This window comes from Neopelma chrysocephalum, unplaced genomic scaffold (assembly GCF_003984885.1).
Source record: "Neopelma chrysocephalum unplaced genomic scaffold, ASM398488v2 Primary Assembly neopelma1_99, whole genome shotgun sequence".
Taxonomy (NCBI): domain Eukaryota; kingdom Metazoa; phylum Chordata; class Aves; order Passeriformes; family Pipridae; genus Neopelma; species Neopelma chrysocephalum.
This window is the reverse complement of record NW_020897762.1, coordinates 2,795,853-2,804,366: the sequence shown is the minus strand read 5'-3', so window position 1 is coordinate 2,804,366 and position 8,514 is coordinate 2,795,853.

Sequence of the window (8,514 nt, the reverse complement as noted above, 5' to 3'; positions counted from 1 at the left end):
TCTCTGTTGGTTCCCAGAACCTTTTCCAAAGCCAAGGAGGGGAGACTGTTCCTAGGGAGACCAACAACAGGAATCCTCCACTATAGGTTTGTGTAATGCCAGGCAAGCGGGATTTGTCCTATCTGAATGCACGCACACAAATCCATCTCTAAATGCTGTAGACTTCCACACATACTTCGAGGGGCAAAGGCATTGCAGTGAAATATCTCAATCTGCTTCTACTGGTTTGTGTGTTTGCCTTAAATTCATGCAGCCAGTCAGGTCAGCTTATAAATATTCCCCAGGCTTCTGTGTGGGCATCACTCCACCTTTGCTTTAAGGAAATTAATGCCCTGTGATCTGCCCATGCACTGTCAAGCTTTGGGGTTTTTTCCCGTTTTCTTTCTTTTAAATACAACAGAAAGCTGTGTTTTGAATATTTTTTATTTTTTCTAAAAGTCATTGACTAGAAGAAAGCCTAAAGTTTGTTCTCAAGTTGCTTGGTAACACTCAGCTTAAAACAACAGGAGCAACATATTTGAAATGCTCTGCAGCAGTGTGGTCATCCATGCAGGTTTGATCCCCAGGCTCCCGTTTTTCTCCGATGTGTCCAAACTCATTCATTTATCATGTTGGTGTCTGCCAACACCTGGTGTGACAGATAAAAATCTCAAGAGATGCAGTGCTATGGAGATCCACTGATGCAAGTGGCCAAAATGCCTCCAGTCACCTAGCACAAGAAACATGAAAGCTTGGCAAACCATGGAGCTGGAACTGCCTGTAGAGGCTGACTTTTGAGACCAACCACAGGGTGATTTCTTACTCTATGAGCCATGTGGGACACACCTCATACTTTTCTTAGCTATATGAAGCTTTGGTAAAACCAAGCATTGAAAATGTGGCCAAGCTTGACACATAATGAGCAATTAGGAATGTAAATGTTTTAAATGTTGCTGCAAAGTCTGGGGTGGAATGCTTACCTATAAAAAAAAAAATTTAAAAAGGCAATCTCTTCTCAGCTTTAAAGCACCTGTAACAATCTGTGACTGCTTCATTAGCAGTCCTGCTTCCCTTCCCTGGAAAGAACAGAAGGATTTGGCTGGCAGGTAAGGAACAGAATAAGTACACAGATAAGGAACAGAACAAATACACAGATAAGAGTCATTTTCAGAACACAGAATTCCACAGCGAAATTGAGATTATCCAGGGAATAATTCAGGAAACTGCTTTAACCAACAGCCTTCACTCCTTCTTCCCAGAGCAGAAAAGGTGTCCTTTCTACTGAAGCCTGTGCTTCAGTAGAAAGCAGAGCACTATTACAGGTCCAAACCAGAGCAAAATGAAACGCTGTCTGAGCTGAACATTAATTTTGCCTTCCCAGATTCCTGACATAAGGCAAATTGTGTGCTCTGTGTAAAATCTGTGAACACAAGCAGAAAGATCACAAATACGGTGGGAATAAAAAAGCAGAAGCATTCTACTTAGGAATGTATGCTAAAGTGTATAAAATTCTGATTACAACTAATGCTAACATCCTCAGACCCAGGACTTGCTCTCCAAGCAGTACGAGGTGAAGCAAATCAGCTCTTCTGAAGTCGTCAGTTTGTCCTTCATTTTACATCTTCCTCACATTGCCACATCAACAACAAAGCACAGAGCCCAGGGCTTCAAGGCCATGCTGCACCCACCCTGCTAGCATTAGATTAACTAAAACACTTAGCAATGATTGTGAGTTTCTGTCCTGCTTTCAGCTGGGATAGAGTTAATTTTCCTCCCCAGGAGGTGGTTTAGTGCTGCATTTTGGATTTAGGATTAGGATGATATTGGTAACACCCTGATGCGTTAATTTTTGCTGAGCCATGCTTAGTGTCTAAGTCAATGACTTTTCAGCTTCTCATGCTGCCCAGCCAGCCAGGAGGCTCAGGATGCACAAGAATTTGGCAGGGGACATAACCAGGACAACTGGCCCAAGGGATATTCCACACCATATGGTGTCATGCTGAAAAATAAAACTAGAGGGAGTTGGCTGCTGGGTTGCCAGTCCACTGCTCAGGTACTCCTTGGGCATTGGGCAGTAGATGAGGAGCAGCTGCATCGTTCATCACTTGATTTATATACTCTTTTATCATCATTATTTTCCTCTTCCTTTTCTGCCCTCTTAAACTGTCTATATCTGCATCTACAAGTTTTACCTTTCTTCTGATTCTTTCCCCCATCCCAGTGGGAAGGAAGTGAGAGAACAGCTGTGTGGTGTTTACCTGCCTGCTGGGCTAACCCACATCAGTTTGGAAGAGGAGCACAACCTTAGAGCCCTGTGTTTCTGGGCCAAATAACTCAAGTAAAAGCTTTCCACTCTTCAATTTTTCTGGAAGAATTGCAAGCTTGCTAAAAAAGGGAGAGAAAGGAAAACACTACAGGCTCCCTACCTAAGCCCCAACTTGTTTTGTTTAACAATTGAAAAAGAAAAAACCTTTGAACTCCAGTTCCCATCCTCCAGACTTCCCCCAAGATCTCCCAAAGAGTGCACAAAGTGCAATGATTAAATTTCTCATCTTGGAGGTGAACATTTTCAAAAAGAACTTGGACACCATCCCCAGAGCTTGTCATGGTACATTTTTGTTTCCTCCAGGTTGCGGCTAAGCTGGGCTCAGCGCGGCTGAAGAGGGCCTGGCCACGCGCTTCTAACAGGTGAAATGACAGAAAGTCCCAGCCACATGAAGCAAGAGAAGGGAAAGGTGGTCTCTGTGTGGTGGAGGCTAGCTCTGTTTGAGATGGTTCACATCAACAGGAGATCCAGCTGTCTCCACTCACTAGTTTCTTTCAAAAAAACATCTCTGTATGCGGAGGCAAAAAGAAAACCAGGTGTAAGGGCTTCCTCTTTATTTTTTGGAGACCTGTGGGAGCCATACCAGGACGAGACAGAAGATGGTGCTCAAACATCATCATCATGGCCGGGCTTCGTGAACGAAGATTTGAGAAGGGCTCTACCCACGCTTGCTGCAAACGTGCTGGTGGCTAAAAAGGCCAATGCAAGATAGACAAGTCCAGTTGCAAAAGGCACAGCAGAAAGTCTCCTTAGGCAGCATTGGCAAGACATGGTTCTTTCTGCGTTGTCTTTTCTCCTCAAGAATGATTCTGCGTGCGTTCTCAAAAGCAGCAGCAGCGTTATGAATAGTGTGTCTCCATGTCTCCTGATTGGAGGCCAGAGTAGACCAATGATGATAATCAATATGGCCAAAGCTGAGATACTGTTTCAGGGAGTCCTTGTATCTCCTCTTCTCTTCTCCTGCTCTGAAGATCTAGTCTGAGTCCTAAAATTGAACATGGATGAAGATTCCTCCCAGACAAAAAGTCCCTGGACAGAAAGCTCTTGCTGCCCCTGGATTGCCAAGGCTGTTCCACCAACTGCACCTGAAATCCAAAGCCCTGAAACCCACCCTGGGAGAGGATGGACAGGAGCCTTCTCCCACTGACCACTGATTTCTGGTTTCTCTCCCCAGAGTGCCAGCAGCTCATCATATGGTGTTTATCCATGCAGCCCTCAGACAGGCCATCATTGGAAGACCTTTGCAAGAATTCTTGGCTGCAGGACCTTCACCGGCCCCAGGAGACAGCAGAGATCCATTCCCCTATACAGTAAGATCCAAGAGCCTGGCAAGGAACAGCTCCACGCGTCTCATGGCATTAAGAAGCAAAGAAAATCACTGTTTCCTTATGACTAGCATGGAGTAGGGATCACAGCTGGTGAGATGCTTCTGCTGGTGCTGGGGGAAGTTGTGGAGGAAGTGGCTGAGCACTTTCCACTATATTTGAGAAGATGAGGCAGTCTGGTGAAGTTCCCACAAACTGGAAAGGGGGAAACCTCACTCCCTATTTTGCACATTCATATCAGTAAAAGAAACCTCCAAGCTCTTCCTCCAGTCCGAGCTGCATCTTCCCTGCACCCCCGTACTCCCTCACCTGTTCACGTGCGCTGCTCCCCTCTCCTGCGCTGCCTCCTGGCACAGGGCTCATCCATCCCTCGGCACCTTCCTTGAGCAATGATCCATCTCCAGATACACCCAGGGGCTTCCTCCAGCTGCTGCAAGATGCTCTCACCGTCACTGCTTGACAGACTCCCTGGAATCGGCCGCTCCCCTGCAGAAGCTCCCTACAACAAGGGTTCCCAGGTAACCACCCAGCGGGCCCCCCCATCATCCTCACTGGCCACTGCTGGGGCTGCCCCGCATGGGAGGGGAGGGTGCGTGGAGCCACAGGCGAGGGGGATGGAAACGAGCTAGAGGGTGCGGAGCCAAGCGCCTCTTTTTCGGGGACGACCGCAGTACCCCGTATTCATCATCAGGTGGCAGCAGTGGTTTAAATCCCAGCCAGGATCTCAGACTTGCTGTGTTACACCGAGAGACAGAAAAAACCCCTCCGAATACAGTTTCTGTTTCCTTCATATCGAGCATATTTTCTCATACTTTCACGCCCTTTCTTGTTTTTTTATATATAAAACTTATATTTGTATTTTCCAACCCTATATATCTATATTCAGAATTTCTTATACTCTAAGATCTTATATATAATGCACTTGTTACTGGGTTCTATTTTGAAATCAATTTATATATAAATTAGTATTATTTTACAATATGTAGAAAAATGAGAAATGTTAGTCTTTAGTATTTTTGCGCCCTGCCCACCCTCTAATGAATTTTCAGGCATTTTTGGAAGGACCCTGCATAAACCCCCCTCACTCTTCACCAACCTCACCTGTATGAGGACAGTGCCTTGGCTCCACTCAGGCTCCACTCAACCACGCTCCCCCTCATTTACTGTGCTCCAGTCAGTGCCAGATGGCTCAGCCCTACCCTGTGACACTGCTGCAGGGAGATCAGCCCATGAAGCTTTAGGACATGGCTGTACTGGGATCAGAATATGTGCTCACAGACCCACCTCAAACCGAATCCACAGCACCCACACCCTGGCCTCTGTGCACCTCGGTCTGTAGGGAACAACCTCTGCAAAAAGGGCTTTGGGAATGAGCACCGGACACAGGACACAGTTACAGAGTGCTGAATGCAGTGAAAACTTGAATGTTCTCTGAAAGATCTGAATACCATACAGAAAGAAAGGAGAATTTTATTTTAAAAAGTAATTTTATTTTATATTTTCTAGAGAGTTCCTAGCAAAACTTTCCCATTACTGAAGGGAAAAAATACAGGTCAGGCAAGCTTATCCAGCAGTAGTGAAACACGCCCTTCACAGTGCAGTTACACCTGTCCTTGGAACTCCACTACAGTCCTGCCATTTCATCTTTGCACTGACAAAGAAAACTGCACTGTTGAAAGAGTGCTGAGATAAAGGAGGATACATTAAGTGGACAAGAAGGACACACAAATAAAATAAATAAAGAGCATTTGTAAAACTTTCTATATACAAAATAACTTTTCTTCTGGAGGGTGATTTTCAATTTCTTTTTTAATTGACAGCCTGTACAAAGATAAACCTTTCACCAGAAATAATTTGAAAATGCTGTTTTTACAAGCAATAATGGGGCACTAATCAAACCATCAGTGTTCTGCAAACTGCCGAGCCTCTCCTCAGAGTCGAAGGTGCCAAGCTTTGGGGCCAGCCCTGCTGCAGAGCACAGCCACTGGTGGCCTGGGGGCTGCTCAGCACAGCAGGACTGACACTGCTCCTGATGAGTTCAGTGTCCTCAGACTAGGGAAAAACCAGTCACCACCTTGTCAACTAGACCAGAGCACTGAATGCCACATCCAGTCATTTCTTGAACACCTCCAAGGATGGTGACTCCACTACTGCCCGGGCAGCCCCTTCCAATGCCTGACCAGCCTTTCCATGAAGAAATTCTTCCTGATGTACAGCCTGAACCTGCTCTGATGCAGCTTGAGGCTACGACTTCTCCTGTTGCTTGTTACCTGGGAGAAGAGGTTGATCCCCACCTGGCAACAACCTCCTTTCAGGCAGAAAACCCACAGATTATTTGCAACTACGTTCTAGAATACTTGGTAGGAACAAGTCACTCAGACGCTTCACCGAGTGTGATACTTTCTATACCCCTGGCCTGCTGAGTTGCCACAGCAGGAAAAGTTGTCCGTGACAGAAAAGTCTATGCTTTTGAGAAATCCCAGATATGAACTCAGCAGTCATGGTTTGTGTTCTAAGACAGAGGGCACTGAGCTCCAAAAAGCTGAATTACAAAGAATTAAGTCAATGACAACACGAGGTGAGTGGCATGTTGTACCGAGGAGATGAACATCTAAACTGGATTACCTACGACTTTTACGATGTCACATTTATTTTGCCTCATGGCTGCACAACTCAATAACTGAGCTACCCAAGAAGTTTGCAGACCACCCGTAAAACAAAAAAAACAAGAGATGGGTATAGCCACGGCTGATGGTTAGAAGGTTGCCTACCACCTGTAAAAAAAAAAAAAAATTAGACGGCACATGCCTCGGTCCACCGACAATACAAGACATAGAAGAAACATGTAATTCGGTCCAGGAAGTGGAATGCTCACCTTGCTCATCTCCCCTCCAGTGCAGATAGCCCAGGGCTCATCATCTTCATGCTCAGAAACAAAAAGCCAAACTATAAAGCACTCACGGACCCAAAATTGGTGACATCGTCTCTGCCACGCCGAGTGACCACCCACCTTCTTGCTCTGCTGCTCTGGCTTCCTCTGATTCTGCTGGACACCCTGTCCACTGGCCTCTGAACAAAAAAAAGGACTCATCAGCTCACCCAGATGCTCAGTGAAAGCTTAACCTTTTCAAAGTTCTCATGGCCATTCAGGAAATCTAGAGGTCAACTACAGCCTGCACTAAGACACATAAAACAACCACCAAAATTTATGGCTCTGCTAGACAGCTCCCATCACATCCACAGTGTCTATCCACGCTGAGGGATGGTCAAGAGCTGTGCCCAAGCCTCCCAATCTGTGCTGCCACACAGTAAAACAAGCCAGGGCGAAATCTTCTCAGCTAGCTGTTCCTTGAAGCACTTTCAGGCTGGCAAAGTCCAGAGTGTCCACTACAGCTCCTTCACAGTAAAGCGGGCCAGGGCAAAACCAGTTGCTGGATTCGCCCTTCTCCTTGCAGCCTTTCAAATCCACCCTACACCCTGGGGCTAGGCACTTTCCTTCTCACATAGATGCACTCTCCTCTTCCACTCTCGCACATCTGTCTTGGGAACCGTAAAGAGTCCAGTAGCTGAGCCCTAACCTGCAGGAGAATCCTATAAACTTTAGATAAGGGGGAGAGTTTGTAAGCTTAAGAGCATTAACCAATCAGCATCCAACATTCAAGGCTGTGAAACAACTCATTAGAAGCGAGAAGATACAACAGTAATTTATGGACTAGGATCAAAAGATGAGTGCTTAAAAGACCATGAAAAGGACTGTAAGTGCAAAAAACGGACGCTGGATGGCAGTAAAGACCGTATAATAATTACAGCTTTTCTCTCCACAAATTTCCTTGGGAGAAGTCGAGCTGAAAAATTTTCACTTTACAAGAACACAGTGGGTTTGGGCCTGGCTGGTTTTACTGTGCGGGAGCTGTAGTGGACACTCTGAACTCTGCCAGCCGAAAAGTGCTTCACGTTAATGGAGCTGAGAAAAATGTGCAGCGCAGTGTTGGGTGTGTGCAGTTTAAAGGCTGATGCCTTGCACTTCCCTTCTCAGCTCTCCCAACTATCTTGTTCTGTCTGTCTTGCAGTGTTCTTGTAAAGCAAAAATTTTTCAGCTCCAGTTCTCCCAGGGAAATTTGTGGAGAGAAAAGCTGTTAGGATTCTGTTCCAAACTGCACCCTTACATATGTTGCCAGGAAAAGCCTCAAATCACAAAATTACAAAATCAATTAGGCTGGAAAAGACCTCTAAGATCACAGAGTCCAACTTTTGACCAAACACCACAATATCAACTAGACCATAGCACTAAGTGCTACATCCAGTGGTTTGTTAAACACCTCCAGGGACGGTGACTCCACCACATCCCTGGGCAGTCCATCCCAATGTTTAATCACCCTTTTTGTGAAGAAATTTTTCCTTATGTCCAACCTAAACCTTCCCTAGCACAGCTTGAGAACTATGTCCCCTTGTCCTGTGACTTGTTGCCTGAGAGAAGAGGCTGAACCCCACTCAGCTACAACCTCCTTTCAGGTAGTTGTAGAGAGTGATAAGATCACCCCTGAGCCTCCTCTTCTCCAGTCTAAACACTCTCAGCTCCCTCAGCTGCACCTCAAAAATCACTGATGAGGCGGGGATCCCTGCAGCTTCTAAAGTGACCTTCGTAATACCACTCAGAACAAAAGAACACAGGACAAAACCCAATGTAAAACCACCAATAATCATGGATAGTAAGAAACATCGCTGAGCATGTAGTTGCTCAAGGCACAAGGTCACCTTCCTCAAAACCAAGACTAGTTAAGTGACAGAAGACACACTAAGATGGCAACATTCCCTGGAAAAAGGCATCCCCAAGCTAAAAAGGATCATCAAAACCCCATGTAAACTTCTCCACCTGTTCATCTG